The sequence below is a fragment of the Tiliqua scincoides genome, chromosome 1 (genome assembly GCF_035046505.1).
Source record: "Tiliqua scincoides isolate rTilSci1 chromosome 1, rTilSci1.hap2, whole genome shotgun sequence".
Lineage (NCBI taxonomy): Eukaryota > Metazoa > Chordata > Lepidosauria > Squamata > Scincidae > Tiliqua > Tiliqua scincoides.
The window spans coordinates 291,193,710-291,211,062 of NC_089821.1; the positions used below are offsets into that span (position 1 = coordinate 291,193,710).

The 17,353-nt window shown below is 45.0% G+C and overlaps 1 pseudogene; it reads left to right on the forward strand.

Annotated features, from left to right (window-relative positions):
• The first annotated feature begins 12,072 nt into the window (after window positions 1–12,072).
• On the forward strand, window positions 12,073–12,192 carry LOC136637220 (5S ribosomal RNA; annotated as a pseudogene).
• Window positions 12,193–17,353: the final 5,161 nt, after the last annotated feature.

Consider the following 17,353-nt stretch of genomic DNA (forward strand, 5'->3'; position numbering starts at 1 on the left):
CCAGAAGAACTTTGTAATGGAATTGGTCTGTTAGAGATTATTACTATTTTCTATTCATGAGCACATATATTGACAGAATGCTTCCATTTTTTTAAAGTAATAAATGACTAGATTCTGTTTAAGGACTATTAGAAAACCTGCAAAAGCTAATAACATTTGACAGAATACAATTATATGCACTTTCCCCACCCATAGGAAAGATAATTTTTTTAAACGTACAGGCATGCCCCCTTATCTGCGGGGCCTCCGTTCTGGAATCCCCCACAGACAACTGAAACTGCAAATACAGGTGAACACTCGTCCTCATGGTGCTGGGGGGGGGTACCCCCGCAACTGGAGGCAGGGAGAGCTCTGCTCCTTTCACCTCTGGAAGGGTCTCTGAGCTCAGTAGAGGCTGAGGATATCCGTCCCCAGCTTCTGAAGAGCCCAGACAGTTCCCAAGCTAAAAAAATGTGACTCAACGGTTTCATGGAGAAACCGGAAGTGATTTTTAATGCATTACCAGGCATTAAAAATGTCACTTCTTTCTCCGTGAAACTGGAAGTCGCTTTTTTTAGCTTGGGAACTCTGTCTGAGCTCTGCAGGGGCTGGAGATGGACATACTCAGCCTCTGCTGAGCTCAGAGGCCCCTCCAGAGGTGAGGGGGAGGGGTTTTCTGGGGGGTCCCGACTTGATCCGTGGATAAGTGCATCCACAGATACGGGATCCATGGATATGGGCCACCTGTATTGTGTCAAACTTTTTGACAAGTAGAGCTCTTGAGCATAAGATGCACCATCTCCAAATTTAGGTTGTAGGCTTTGCATATGAGACAATTTACCAAAAAAAAGACACCTGGGTTTCATGTCATTTTATTCACATTCTTTGAGCCCAGAGCACTTTTCCTCTCTAAGAGCTCAGTGTTCTTAGCCTCATTACTCTACCCTCAACAGAGGATTATCAGCATTGTACCAGTGAAACCATCTCTCTCTCTCTCATTTTGTACATCACTTCTTGACTTCAGTTTATATATTCCCGTTGCTATGGTAAGACACATGGCTGCACACCTAAGGCCATTTCATGATAGTCTCATTTGTTTCCATATGGTGTAAAGTAAATGATGTGAGTCTAGGGATGAATAAATTGCTTTTCCCCATTCTTTACTTTGGAAGGGAAAAGTATCACCATCCTCATCATCATCACCTGTGTCCTGCATTTCAGTCCTCCAGAATTCTAGTTTAATTATGCCATATTTCTCCATGATTGATATACCCTCACAGTGCCATCTAGTTGTTGGGCATTTTGAGGTTTTCTCCGTCATAGCTGTCAGGAGGATGTTCATGAACTCTGAGATGCCTGCTGTGATATATTTGCTAGGTACTTTGAAGATAACATTATTTGCTTTCATAGCAATTTGAATTCCAGGATTATTGCAGTCCAGTCCATTGGTATGTCTAGTCAGATGTCATTGGAGGAGCTTTATTGAAGCTCAAGTATCTTGGTAAAGTGCTTAGAGCTCCACTGCAGGAGGCAGTAGAGTATGTGCATAGTCATAGTAGTTATGTGCAAGCTCTTAGTTTTAGAGGCAGGCTGCCTCTGATTGCCAGATGCAGGAGAGGGCACCGGGATGCAGATTGTGTCTGTTGCCTTATGTGCTCCCTGGGGCATTGGTGGGCCACTGTGAGATACAGGAAGCTGGACTAGATGGGCCTTTGGCCTGATCCAGCAGGGCTCTTCTTATGTTCTTATGTTCAGTTGTTGGATTACACCTGGAAAAAAAAAAATCTACTCTGGATGCAGAAGACATTTCTAACTGCTTCCTGGTCATCAATATACAGTACCCTTTTGAGGTCAGGTGTCCAAGGAATTTCTAGACACTCTCCCAATCCATGTGTCACCAGTTGCATGCAGATAGCTCTCGCCTAGCTTGCCCATTGTTTGAGACTTATGGGCTTGGTCCCATTGGATGTTATGCTGGGGGGTGGAGCTTAGCCAGCATTTGGCCAGCATGCAAGGATTGTTCAATAGCCTGTTTGTGCATGTGATCACAGTCTAGGATTAGGTGACCCCCTTTGCAGCCAGGTAGTAATTTTTATTGTCTGCCTGATTGGCTCTTAGTAGGTAGTTTTTTTTGCCAGCCTCAGCCTGTTCATGGGTTGGATATTCTTGTCCTTGTTACTGATGTTAGTCACTTTGTTTTGCAGGTTAGCGTAGGCCAGGAAGGCTGGAGTAGGGTATTTGGCATGCACCCACTCTTCAGTGGCTGTCCAGCTCAAGGTGCAAGAGGGAGGAGCCCTCTGGGCTGGATTTAGGAGGCTGACTCAAAAACTTCCCACCTTGGAGAGGGCTTGTTTGGGCCAACTGTCTCTGCCCACTTCCTTGTCATCAGGCACAGTCTAGGGTCAGGCTGGGGAATAGGGAATCAGCTGCCACACTACAGAAAATGAGAATGAAAATTCCTTTCCTGCTGTAGGTCTCTTCTCCTCTGTATCTACCTTTCAATAAAAGCAGCCAGTTTTACCCATATTACTACCTTGCATGTTCATTGTGGAGTACATAGGCAATTGAATGACACTGATTATCTAGATCAGGGGTGTCCAAAATTTTTGGCAAGAGGGCCACATCATCTCTCTGACAATGTATCAGGGCCAGGGAGAAAATAATTAATTTATGTTTAAAATATGAGTAAATTTACATAGGTTTACATAAATGAATATATTAAAGATGTAATTATATGAATTAATGAAGGTCTTGCAATAGCTTAAGCCCTATAAAAGGCCTTGCACAAAGCAAGGCTAGCCTTCCTTTTCTGACGCTACTGCATTACAGATGTAAAACAGCAAGCAGTGGAGGGAGCCCTCATCCCACAGCTCACACAAGAGGTCAAACAGTCACCCTCATGCGCAGAGCAGTTGCATCGGGCCAGTACAGGCTCCAGCAAGTTTCCAGAGGGCAGAGTCTCATTGGAAACTGGGGGCTCCCCGTGGGTCAGATTGGGAGTCCCTGAGGGCTGCAAATGGCCCCCAGGCTGGGGTTTGGGCACACCTGATCTAGATCAATAGATTATTTTCAATCAGGTTCCCGACTGGGTTTGGTACAGGAACAGCTTTGGTCACTCTGATGGCCAGGTTGAAGGACTAGTCTTGCATTTGGAGGAGTTGATCATACATCTAATCCTATCTTTGCTACCCCTGTGTAGCACAAAGCAGCATTTGAGGACCCTCATCTGAGAGGCCCTGCACAGAAAATCTCATTCCAAACCAAAGTGATCTCATCCAGAAACAGGTTACAAGAACGATGTCCTACTTTACCAAAATTTCATCTCCATAGGAGATGTAGAAAAAGTATAAAGCCAGACAAATTTTGCATCAGAGATGCTGCAGACGGGTAGTGAAATTACACAGCTGGCAGAGGTTGTTACTAGATGCAGAGAAAATACACAGAAAATGTATTAATCCAACAAACTAATCAAAGGCAGAACTCCTTTGAGGTTGTGCAGCCCTCTTTCAGGGGAATATCAGCTACCAAACACAGCTATGTGAAATAGGAATTTAAATCGTCCTCCGATTCAGAAAGGTCCACTCTGAGTCATAATTGTTGCTTACATCTGCCTCTTTTGTTCCTGTTCTCCATGACCATGTCAAGGAATTAGAAATGTGATAACCAGTTTTGTCCCTCAGGTAAATGTGGATGTGAACACCATTTTGATATGTTAATTTAAGAGTGGCTGGCAGCTTGACTTGCATCTCTCCCTCTCTCATTATTCACAACTTTAATTTTCCAAGGGGAAACAAGGGAACTGATCGGGTCTATTTCGCTTTCTGAGCTGGATTAACAAAGCAGAATGGATTTTAAGCTACAAAGTCATCCTCTTTCCACTTGACTACTCATTGGGAATTGATCTAGCAAAGGACTTAGGAGGACACGTCTGTCATGGAGACCTCATTTCTGTCCATGGCTTCTGTCCAACATCTCCCTTCTAGCTGGGAAGAGAGGTCTCTGTGGCGGCTGCTGATGGGGTTTCTTTCTGGCCTGGAAAAGTGGCCACTTGAATTCTGCATACCAAAGACTGAATGAACCTCGCTTTATCTCTGCTTCCAGCATGCTCCACTAGCAAGCAGCATTTTCATGGCTTGGAAGAAATGTCATTCAGCACTTAACGTAAGGCAATCAGCAGCAAACACATCTGAAACCCTTGTCCAGCTGTGGTTTACCCTTAAACTGAAGCTGAAATGAATGTGCCCCAAAGAAATCTCAGCAAACATTCAGTCCTGCACATGTGGGGGAAGAACATTCTCTTAAACATTCTCCATGTGGGCACCATTCATTCATTCAAATTATTATTTGACTTCCACCTAACTTCCCTTTCAAGTTAAATGGCATAGAGAGTAAATTGCAAGCCATAGCCATCAGTTGTGTGCATCATCAGAGCTGAACTACCCATTACACTGCTCCTGTAACACACTCCAGGTTTTGATTCTACAGAGTCCCTTCAGATACTGACTCCATATGCAGGGAAGGCTGGAAAGGCTGAAGTACATACTTGCTTGCCTCACAAGAAGAGAGCTATTGTCAGAGTGACACTGGGCAAAGTGCTTCTTTGCTAGAAGGGCAGAGTCCTTGGTTGTCTATTTCCCTGTGCTATTCATTGGCCCTAGTTCTCTCCTCAATCTACAAGGAAGACTACACTGCAAAGCAGAAGAAGAAAAATCTATCCAGAAGATTAGTCTGATAATAGCTCCCTGCTTCCTGAAAGCATAAGGATGGGGGGGGGGGGGAGTTAGCAAATGCTAACTTTCCTTGTCCAGTCCTGTTCTGCACAAGGTAAGAGAGTGAAAAGCAGGTACCTGATTGGTGCTGGGGAGGAGGCGGGCCAGCCAGAGGCAGAATTGTGGTAGCGGGTCACATTTTAGTGTTCAGAGCAGTGACCCAGCATTCTGGTCCTGGGAGCTTTACACCCCATAACCCGCCCACCCATGCGCTTGTCTGAGGCTAACGGGTCACCATTTTGTGTTCTGCCTGATTGGCTGTTAGTGGGGAGGTTTTTCACCCATCCCTGTCTTTAAAGTGCCATGATTTTAAGTGGTGGTGGTGGGGGTGGGGGTGACATTGGCAGGTATAGTGCAGGACAAAGAGTAGAGTTAATGATCCAGTGTGCACCCTATAGTAAACAAGAGTTGGCAGTGGAGCCAGTACCAATCTCAAGAGGCTGCCTGGCTCAGGGTTGCAGGTTTGTGACCTATCAGGCTTGGGATGAGCAGAGCAATTTGGATGCCTTGACCCCCATTCCAGTGGCTGGTGAGGCAAACCAGGTGCCAGTGAGATGCCAGGGTTCTAATACTCAAGGGGGAAGCAACGGTTGTGTCTGATTTCTCCAGGGTAGGTGCCTGCACTAAAGGGACAGGACTTCTTTATAGAGAGGAACCGCTGCAGAATGTATATTAAATTTGGTTTCTAATCAATAACAGTGGCCCATTTCATACCAAAATTGATTTTGTCTCATGTTGTTTGGGGGGGGGGGTCTACCTGGGCGATTGGCTTTGTCAGACACAAGAAAGTAATGTCCTCACCTATGAAGAATTAATGGCTAAGGAAAGTGTGTGAACTGCTTCAACATGTCCAATTGACTGTGTATCTGACACTAATTCATATTTTTAACAACACAGAAGCACTGCCTGGAGACAAGTATTTAATTATATATCTCAGGAGTGCTTAATACAATAATATCGGGTCTAGCAATAGAACACTTCTTATAAATGCTTTAAAACATAAAAGTGTATGCAAATATTTTTTTTTCTTTTGTTTTGCACATTGTACTTTTTATATAATAAAACTGACAAAGAAGGGACTTACTTTCAAGGACACCTATATCAGCACTTCAAGTTGGCTTCATAAATGGTGTGGCATGTGTAATAGTGAACTAATGAATTACTGTAGCTAAATGTCAGCCCAATCCTATCCACACTTTCCTGGGAGTAAGCCCCATTGACTCTGATGAGACTTACTTCTGAGTAGACATGCATAGGACTGGGCTGTGTATCTTGTCTATCATTCAAATGAATTTGGGGTAGGGAGTGAATCACTTTGGAGCAATTTGATCAATACTTTTAAGTTTGGTCTCATGAAATTAAGGACATAAGTGCTCATGGCATGTGCACGTCCTACTCTCTCCCCTCTGGTTAATCGCAGGAGAAGGCAATTCATATGAACAATCCTTCGAAATATCCTCCAAAAACTTTATTTTCAAAAGAGCTGACTCAGATGGGTTTCCCCCCTGCAATTAAGTAAACTCACCTGGACACAAAGAGCAGGATGGCCACGACCATGAGCACCCTTGTTCTTAATTAATCACGAGGGGCTTAACACTATTGGCCAAGTCAATCCAAGTGAGAAGCAGATGCCCATTGTGTTATTGCCCAGTCCTATCCCCCACCATACTATAGCATGCAGCTGGACCAAAAATTCACACACCGCATTCTATGATGGGGTGTGACATGAAGGCAAATGGGAGGTAAGTAACTATTTCTATTTAGCTCCGCATAAACCTAAGGCCACCTATGGGAGACATATGCAAGCCATTTTGGCGTCCAAGAAGAGAAAAGGGGCGGGGGGGGGGATTGAAAAGAAGGGATAGGATCTGGCACATCTGACTGCTGCCAGATCTACCTTCCCTTCTCTGGTTCCCCCAGTTCCTCCCCAATATGCCCCATTACTCCGCCTTTCAGCCCATAAACTGCCCCATGTGCTAGCTTACCTGCACCTGAGCTGGTTGCCAGTTGTGGCCATGGACTCCTGCTACCGCCACTGTTTTGCAGCAGTGACTCAAAAATGCTACCACGGATATACTCTGTGCATCACTGGAGGCCTCTTTATAACGGGGGTGCTATCCTATTGTTATGCAGAAGATGATATGATAGGGAGCCCCAAACAGGCAGAAACATGCAAAGCAACTGAAGCAGGAGAGCTGTGCCCATCTATCTCCTTTCACCAGCTTCAACCATCTGAATTCATTTTGACGTCTTTTGCTCTTGTTAAAAAGATGGCAGCGTTAAGTCTCTGCATTCTACAGTCTAGGATGTGGGTGGCCACCCACAGCATGCCATGTGCCACCTTTTATGTAGAGAATCTTGAACATGCCACTCCACTTTAATGTTGCTTCTAGTGATTTCCACAGTAGCAAAATAGAGCCTCCAAGTTTAAGGGCAGTGTATCTCAAAGTGCCAAAAAACATGGATGTGTTGCTGCCTATCTGGGGCTTTTCAAAGATACCTGACTGAATACTGATAAGGCTAGAAAGGTGGCCTCCATGGACCTTTAGTCCAGCCCTGCAGGACCCGTTCTGAAATCTATATAAGGTGGGTTCATTGCCCTTCTGCCTGCCCACTTTCTCATTTTTAGAGATGATCTTAGCTGGGAATCTCTTTGCAGATGGTTTCGCCGAAGATGGTATCTCTGCAGGCTGGACTACCTGGGCTTTGCTGATCTCATCAGCCATTTCTGTGCTGCCCTGCTTAGCCTCCACTGCCCTCCAGCCCTCCTCAGATCTTCTTGGGTAATCAAGTGACCCACCAGTTAGTGGAATGCAGCTCTCTAGCATCCACCCCATTGACTTTCTCTCCTGTTCATTATTCTTTTCCTGCCTTTCTCTCCATTTTCCAACCAGAGTAATTCAAGCAGAGTAGGTGAGGCCGCTCTGAATGTGTCCATGGCAGCATTAGGAACTTGGGGGCATGCTGTGTAAGGATTAGCAAAGAAATCAAGCAAACCTTAAACTGCTGTGGTGCTTTCTTTGTTGTTCAAAACCATATGGCAACCTTGTATGTACCACTTAGAAAGTGTCCATGTGCCACTCTTGCTGATTGTTGGCCACCTCTGGTCTAGGACTTCATATTTCACCTTGGTGTGCGTAGAAGAGAATAAAAGTATGGAGTGGACAAAGTCACATTGACTGCAGGGCTACTTGTATTCTTCCCTTAGCATTGCTATTCAACACAGTTTCACCAGCGACTGCTCTTCAGAAAGGCTCCTTCGTTAGCAAGCATCCTCGAGTAGACTGCAATTTGAAAGGAATCTATTAGCCATACTCCCATGGAGGGGAGGAAACCGGGCAGAGAAAAATATCCCTGTTGTTAATCTTTTCCTTATTTGGACACCCACCGTAATTCAGCTTGAGCTTGTTATTGATCTCCCACTGATGATACAAAATCCTATGGAAAAGCACTGTTGGCTGATGAGAAGGCCCTCCCAGCTGTGGGGCAGGGGTTAACATTTCTTTAATTAATAGGAGAGAGATGTTTGGGATTAATATGTGAGCTTGAGCAGATGCAGAGCTGCATCTTGATGTGCTGGGCTGCTGTGGCAGTCTCTTCAAAGACAGGTGTTTTAATGCCAGGTTGAGAGTACTCCCTGGTTACTGTTGAAAATGCACAGAAATGCAGCATTCTTTATTGTCTAAGACAGGAAAAAAGCTGTATTCAGTTAGAAACAAAACACAGATACCCATGATAAGGTTGGAGGGTAGAGTTGGTGAGAAGCCAGTGAAACTGACACTCACCTTCACTTTTCCCCACACATAATTGGGTAGGAGAGTGAGCATGCAGCTAGTGCTGGTGCCAGGTTTTTGGGATATCTAGGGTAAAAACTTTGCCCTGGGACACCCATACTGCCTCCTGCTCACCCCAGTGGTGATTGGGCACTACCATCTCTTCTGAGGGTTTAGAAGTTTGCCTGTCTAGGTGTATCCTGAGTATGGACTCTCAGCCAGTGCCTATTTGGTGAACCTCTTGCACCTGCTCTATGTGTAACTCCCTCATTGAAGATCTTCAAACAGGTTTGATAGGCACCTGCTGGAGATATTCTAAGAGGATTTCCTGTTACAGGTAGGAGGCTCAATTAATAGAAGAGAGATGTTCAGGATTAATGCTCTATGAGATGCTCTAGGAGAACTGCCTGTTGGACTAGATCTTTAGGGTTCCTTCCAACTCTATGATTCATGACTCTTCAGGTGTGTTTCAAAGTCTACAGCCACCAGTTGAGTTTCAGACTTCACTTGTATGACAGTTGATTAAAAGTGGGCTTACAAAAGGCTAGGTTCTTTAGATCATGACAATGATGTTTTAGCTGCTGTGAATTTTTGTTCCTACTGGATTTCTTATTTGCTATGGGTATTTTTTTTGGGGGGGGGGAGGGGGTGGAGTGCATTTTAATTTTGATTTTTGATCTAAATCTTGCTGTTTTAATGGTCTTTTTAAACATTTTCTGTGTGTGGTGATGAAAAGTCAGGGTATAAATGTTCTTTATAGCTCTTTTTTCAGGAGCTTCTTGTTTGTTTGTTTGTTTGACTAATTAATAAGCCTTCAAGACTGCTTTGATGATTGAGGGAACACTGCCCTGCAAGTCAGTATCTAGCCCATTCTGCCTGTGTCCTTTCCCTAATCTAAATTGCTTTCTCCAACCTGCTATTAGCTCAGGGAAGTGGGATAGGGACAGAAAAAGACAAGGACAGATGATGTTCTCTTTATCTATCTTTTGCCATATAACTAATAGAAATAGTTAGGGGGGGTTACACAGGGGAAAGACCTTCCTTCTCCCGCCTTATCACTTAATCATTCCACCAGCTTCAATGTAGCCCTATATTGGGGCAGATCACATAACATCCTGTGTGTATAGGCTGAGATCAGCTGTTTCTAATCTTTACAGCACCTTGTTCTCTGCACCATGTCCACCATGTACCCACCTTGTCCTCCACGGTGGGTCAAGGCAGTCCTAGTTGTGCCAGGGAGGCCTCTTCTGAGTTGCACTGGGCCAGAGACCCACTCTACTGGCCTCTGTGGGCCTCAGAATGGCCTTCAGAAGCCTCCAAAAGCTACTTCTGGTTTTCGGAAGCAAACCAAAAGTTGTCTCTGAAAACTGGAAGCAGCTTTTGAAGGCTTCTGTGGGACATTCTGAGACCCACAGAGGATAGTAGCGTCACCAGCATGACCTAGAAGAAGCTTTCAGGGCAGCCAAATGCTTCCAGAATGGCTCTGATTGGGAGCCATTCAGATGCAAGGACAAGCAGGAGGAAGGGCTCAGCTGCTGACCCATTACGCATGGGCTCAGGACCCACCAGTAGGTCATGACTCACACTTCAAAAAAGGCTGATCTAATGAAATCCTGAATTTCATCTAGGAAATGAACCACAAATTCTGGACCAATTCACATGGAAATTTATGCATCTAGATTGTGTCTGAGTATTGCAATCTCCATCTGGGGATATAGGAGACCAGTAGGTGCACTGCCTGGAAGGGAAGGGAGGTAGACCTCTTCCTTTCACCTGCATCTGGGCCAAACATGGGAGACACATCAACTAATTCAGCCCATTGTATGTTCACCTAGATGTTACAACTATATCAGTGATGATTTGCCCCAGAGTGATCACCATTTGTCTGGTCTCCTTTGGGTACATTTAGCATGGATTATCTCCAAAAGGTTTGCAGCTGCTCCCCACATTATTGGCTATTAGGTTCTCTTCATTATTTGCTGATTTTAGAAAGGAAGTTTATTTGTATACAACATGCAGCACAACATGCTCTGTCAATAGAAGAACACTTTGGTAGAAGCATGTGCATGTATTGTGAGGTGGGTCCTCTCCACTTTCCCACCACATGCTGAGACAGTGAGATCCACATGCTGCAACAGACTCACTGCTACCCAATTTGAGAATTACACACTACAACACAACAAAGAGGGGGGAAACTGTTAACTGTTCAGAGATATTCCTGCGCAAAGAGAACTACATTTGACTATTTGTTGCTAGCAATTAACCTCCTCTTCAATTCCTGGCAGTACAGAGCACTATAGTAGAGAGCATTGCTTTCCCGTCAGAGAGCCGATGAAACTGAACAGATGCTAAAGTTGGGTTCATATCTCTGCTTGTAATTGCCCAGATTTACCACAGCTTGAATGGCTTGGCTTATTTCTAGTAAAACAATCTATAATGCTTTGTAGGCATACGCTGAAGTGAGCTTCAGGGAAACGCTGTGTAAAAATGCAATTTATTTTCAAGCCAGTGTCGGATATCCTCAGCGTGCGATTCACCCCATGTTTTGGTGTGACACTCTGAGAACTCCCTGGAGCCAGCAGGACATACTAGGCTTGAGATTTCGCTAAGTGGGCTCTGAGCATTGTGTTGGTGGTGCGCAGATGTGCTGAAATGTGCTCCCAGGCAATAAAACGCAATAAATGCCAGCAATTTAGAAAGTATTTGGAAGCACTGGTATTAGAGATTGTATTCCAGATCGTTATTAAACTCTTTCTGTCTGTGTTCTGGCAAAAAAAAAAATGCTAACAAATAAGATCATCAATAGCAGGGGTGTCCAAACTTTTTGGCAAGAAGGCCACATCATCTCTATGACACTGTGTCAGGGCTTGGGGAAAAAAAAATAATTTACATTTAAAATTTGCATACATTTTCATAAATGAATATATTAGAGATGGAACTTATATGAATGAATGAAGGTCTCACAATATTTATTTATTTAGCATGTGGCATATAAAACAATACTTATATATCAGTTAGACTAGATCAAATGTCAATGTCCAGTTCATGCAGCCATTCAAGGACAGAGTAACCTTCATAGAAAAAGTCAGAGCATGGGCCAGTATATAGCTATATATAGTATATAGCTCACAATAGCTCAAGGACTATAAAAGTCCTTGCACAAAGCAAGGCTGGCTGCTGCATCACAGACCTGAAACAGCAAGCAGTGGAGGGAGCCCTTGGCTGGCAACTCACGTGAGACATCAAACACGCTTGTGTCAGGCCAGCATGGGCTCCAGCAAGTCTCCTGATGGCCATAGGCTCATTGGAGACTGGGAGCTCCCCGTGGGCCAGACTGGGGGGTCCCCGAGGGCCACGAACGACCTCCAGGCTGGAATTTGGGCACCCCTGATAAAGAGCTAAGAAAAGTAACAAAACAGATACAGCCATTTACCTGGCATGTTCTAGGAGTACAGGGCTTTTGGAGAGCAAACATGATGCAAAAGTTTTGTATCGACACTGCCCTGAGCAATGTATTTTTTTCTGGGTTATTAAAAGCATCGTTCTTGGCATCTCACAGCAACTGTTACCCTGCACATGCCTGATCTTGTCTGATCTCGGAAGCTAAGCAGGGTCAGGCCTGGTTAGTACTTGGATGGGAGACCGCCTGGGAATACTGGGTGCTGTAGGCTTATACCATAGTCTTTCGAGACTGAAGGTTGCCAACCATTGTGATCATTGAATGTATAGAGCAAAGCTGAGTAACCGCTGGTACAGGGTGAACTCTATTACAGGTACAGGTATTGCTAATAAACACACAACGCCTCCTGGACAAATTAGCATCTTTTTCAGTGGACTCTTCAGCTCTTCAATATGATTTTTTGCTACCTACTTATTATAAGTTGCTTGCTGTTTGATATATTTGCACCGTCATTCTGACCACATGTTCCTCCAGTTGAGACCTTCCACCTTGCAGGTGCTTTTTCTCACATGCTTGTCACTGCCTGCAGGTCTTCATGCTTCATGCTGGTCGAGGTATCCCATACCCGCAAATGATTCTGACCCCATGGTCCAGCTTCTTGACATGCTTACAAACTACAGAAATGAAATTCCCACAGTTCTGCACAAGAGCAAAATTTGCTTGCCTCCTATGGGAGGAGGAAGCCACTTGGGAAACATAAGAACAGGGAAATGGGAAGCAGAGAAAGGTTTTAAGCAGCCCTCCCCCCCCCCATGTCCTTGATTCTGAGTATTCCTTCAAATGTGACTTTCCCATGAAAAGGGGGCAGTTGGGGTAATATTACATGCATTTGTAGTGATTTTCTAGTTTGTTCATATGTGTTGTTTATTGACTAGTATCCATCATTTTACTGCAAAGATCACATACAGGTATAACCTTATTATCCACAGATTTTCCACCCATGGTTTTATCTCAATGCAATGACAAGAGCCCTTTAAATCAAATGAAAAAAGGTTATTTAACAATAGACTTGTTAATGTGAGAGAGGGCAGCCAGCCGATAATCCATCAATCATTTTTTCTCCAGGCACTTAGAACAACTAGGCAAGTGACCCCTCCCTTCCCCCTGAGCATATCCAAGAATGCTAAGTGGCAGTGATTATCACCTCCTTCATTCTTTCCCCCCATTCTGTGGCTCCTGGTGAAGGGAGGGATTGCTGCCTTGAAGTGAAGCCCTTCTAAGTGCCGGGAGAGAGACTGATTGTCTGCTTCATGCATTGCAAAGGTCAGCAAGGCTGTTTTTAAATTGCCTAGCAAAGGGACATTGTTTTTTAAATGGATTTACTTTAATGCGATTTTTGCCATCCGTGTGAGTTCTGAGAATGGAACCCTCATTAATAACAAGACCCAATCTGTATTGAAATTTACAGAGATTAACAGTAATCCCAGGCTTTGTGAACTACAATTCCACATTTTGATATGCTCACTTATTCCTAACATAATGGTGTTATACACTTCTTGGGAACACAGAGTAAAGCTCTCAGGTCTCAATCTCCATGCCGTTACAGACCTAACTATCGTGATCTAGCCACAATAGTTTGCAAAAAGTGCAATTGTGTAAGCAATGTGTACAGTAATTGAGGGGCCATCATTGTGGCTGCAGCTGCAAGTGAAAAGCAACCACGGACACATGCCAGTGGTCTCTGAAGAAGACCCAGCACTGGTAAGTTGGTGTAGGGGGCAGGCATTGGGCAGGGGTGGCAGTAGGCAGAACAGGGTGGGTAGGGGAAGGAATGGGCCAGAGACTGGGATGGGGGTGTGTGTTGAGGCCAGGGGGAATTGGTGCCAATGGGGACTGCTGATATACTGTCTCCTTTCCCAGCCCTGTTCTACCTTCCCAGTTCCACTCAGACTTACACCAGCAAGATGAATGGTGCAGGTAAGAGTAAACCCTTTACAGCATTAGAGCCCAATCCTGTGGTCCATGCTGCGCCTCCACGGCGCAGACCATAGTCGCAAACATGCCTTAAGGCATGTTTGTGGGGCTCACTGCCGGGCTCCCACCAGAGGTGGCTCAGCTCTGGCCGGCGCTGAGCCACTGCCTGACGTGCGCCTGCGTTCCACAGCTCAGCGGTGCCTGTGACTGGGAATGGGGTGGGAAGGGGGCGTTCCAGGGAGCGGGGAGGGGGTGGGGAGGCTGGTGTGATGTGGGGAGGGGGTGTGTGCCAGAGGCGTGCCCGGGGGCGGGCAGGAGGAGGATCCATGGAGATCTGCTCTGCAGGATCTTAGGTGTTCATGGAGGCTGCGTGCCTTACATGAGCGCCTTTACTTTAGCGGTGCCCTTTGGGTGCCGCTAAAGAGAGTAGCCCCATTGTGGGGCTGCCTCCCTTGCCCGGGGGAAGGGGACAAACATCCCCTACTCCTGAGGTGCCTCCCATGGTAGCACGGGAGGCGCTGGATTCGGTGGCAGCCCTCGTGGTGCCGCTGAGCGGGGGCTCCCTGGGCAGCTCAGGATTGGGCTGCCCCTTAGGATTGGCTTATCCAGAGGAGTGGCTTAGTCAGTGGAGTGGCAGGAGTGGCTTATCCACTTAGTCAGTGGCTTATCCAGAGGAGGTCTCAAGGACTGCTTTTCTGCAGGATGCAGCATGCACTCCATGCAATGGCTACATCGGGGGGGGGGGTTAATTAAATAGGATTGGACTGCAAATGTCAACTTGCATACGGAATAATTAATAGTATAAAGCACAGTTAGAAAGCCCTTCTTCTTCTTCTTCTTCTTCTCTCTCTCTCACACACATGCACACACACACACACACGCACACGCACACGCACACGAGAGAGAGAGTTGAATGACATTACAAATATTGTTTCATCTTTTATTGTTCGGGTTTGCGAACACTCATCAGTCTTGATAACATCCCCCATAGTGTTCTGCTTCCTATTCATTTAAATATCACTGATTATTAAAATATTGTCACTGATAGTCAAAGTCTAATTGCACTGCAGACAGCGGTACCCTTGAGGAAAAAATGGAAGGTAAAATTATCAGTTTTATCCATATTCCAGGGGAGTGTCAGCCTGATCTGCTTCAAAGTAGTATAGTATACACCACTTGGGACACCTGACTTTTAAAACATTGCAGGGTCAATTGCTACAGGGGCAGGTTCATCCAAGCTTTCTTTTTCTTCCATAAGAAGAGTCCATTATTCAAAGAAAAGAAGGGTCTTCCCAGGTGACCTACTCTATCTTTGAGACCCAAAGTACCACTTATTATATGGCTTGGGTAAAAAATCATTTGCAAGTTCAACTATTGATTGAAAAGGCTCACTGGAGGTTATGCTCCAGAATGAAAGATGTAAAAAGACCTCCTGTGACATTTCAGAGGAAGCTCCTCTCCCCTATTAGCCGACTGTGAATTGCCATCACATTGCAAAGGCACCAACTGAATTTCATCCAGTTTCTCTAGGTATTGTTAAAATGATCTTAGCGTGATTGTCTTTTTCAAAAACAGATGGGAAATCTCTTTATATTCTTTCAAAGGGGAAAAAAAACACCTGCTGTTCTGCTCCAAGCATATTACAGACACAAAATGTACAGACACAAAATGTACAAACTGTACAGACACACCCACAAATGGAATGTTCCATGTAAATCTCTCTATCTGCTCTGTCCATCCCCTGCATAATTTTGTATGTCTCAGTCATGTCCCCCCTCAGGTGTCTCTTTTCTAGGCTGAAGAGGCCCAAACGCCATAGCCTTTCTTCATAAGGAAGGTGCCCCAGCCCAGCAATCATCTTAGTTGCTCTCTTTTGCACCTTTTCCATTTCCACTATGTCTTTTTTGAGATGTGGCGACCAGAACTGGACACAATACTCCAGGTGTGGCCTTACCATCGATTTGCACAACGGCATTATAATATTAGCCGTTTTGTTCTCAATACCTTTTCTAATGATCCCAAGCATAGAATTGGCCTTCTTTACTGCTGCCGCACATTGGGTTGACACTTTCATCGACCTGTCCACCACCACCCCAAGATCTCTCTCCTGATCTGTCACAGACAGCTCAGAACCCATCAGCCTATATCTAAAGTTTTGATTTTTTGCCCCAATGTGCATGACCTTACACTTACTGACATTGAAGCGCATCTGCCATTTTGTTGCCCATTCTGCCAGTCTGGAGAGATCCTTCTGGAGCTCTTCACAATCACTTCTGGTCTTCACCACTTGGAAAAGTTTGGTGTCGTCTGCAAACTTTGCCGCCTCACTGCTCAACCCTGTCTCCAGGTCATTTATGAACAGGTTGAAGAGCATTGGTCCCAGGTTATATCCTTGGGGCACACCGCTTTTCACTTCTCTCCATTGTGAAAATTGCCCATTGACACCCACTCTCTGTTTCTTGGCCTTCAACCAGTTCTCAATCCATGAGAGGACCTGTCCTCTAATTCCCTGACTGTGGAGTTTTTTTAATAGCCTTTGGTGAGGGACTGTGTCAAATGCCTTCTGAAAGTCCAGATATATAATGTCTATGGGTTCTCCTGCATCCACATGCCTTTTGACCTTTTCAAAGAATTCTAAAAGGTCTGTAAGGCAAGACTTACCCTTACAGAAGCCATACTAATTCATATCAAACCACCATAAAGTCTGGGAAAAACTTTTCTGATCCTCAATTTTGTAGGCCTGTGTTATCAATAGGCCTGTCCTCCATGAATTTGTCTAATCATCATCATCATCATCATCATCATCACCACCACCACCACCACCACCACCACCACCACCACAGCCTATGCTAGGCTGGTTATAGCCCTGTTCCAGTTGCATGCAATCTTCAGTGGCCTGGGAGAGAGATGGGAGCAGCTGGCGCAGACTCGAGAAGCTCTATTGCAGGGACTTGGGCTTTACTCAGGGGAAGGGAACTGCTGCTTATCCAGTAGCTTCCCAGGCTGGCAGGATGCAGCAGCAGCCATTTCAGCAACTATTGTGAGGCATAGGATTGGGCTGCGCATATAATACCTGTGTATTGTATTTATACATTAGTGTTTTCAACTTCAGTGCAGCAAACAATAATGGATGACTAGGTCTATTGCCTGATGGTGTCACACTGCTCTGGAATTCTTGGTTTTAAAAGGTGCCAGACAGATAGAGCGTTTTATTATGATCCAATCATGCTGGTGGTATCATTCAGCTCCCTGAGGCAAAGAGAACCATTTTCTCTGGAGAAGCTACATATTTAATCTAGGTTGGAAAGCGCAGCTTCTGTTTGGCTTTTCTGTTCCTTTCCAGCTTGGCAAACATAGCTAAGGTTTTTGATGGACATGTGAGACCACTTATGGAGTGTTCTAAGAAGGCAACTCCATATCTAATACAACACAGAGGCTCGTGTGGTAGACACATTCGG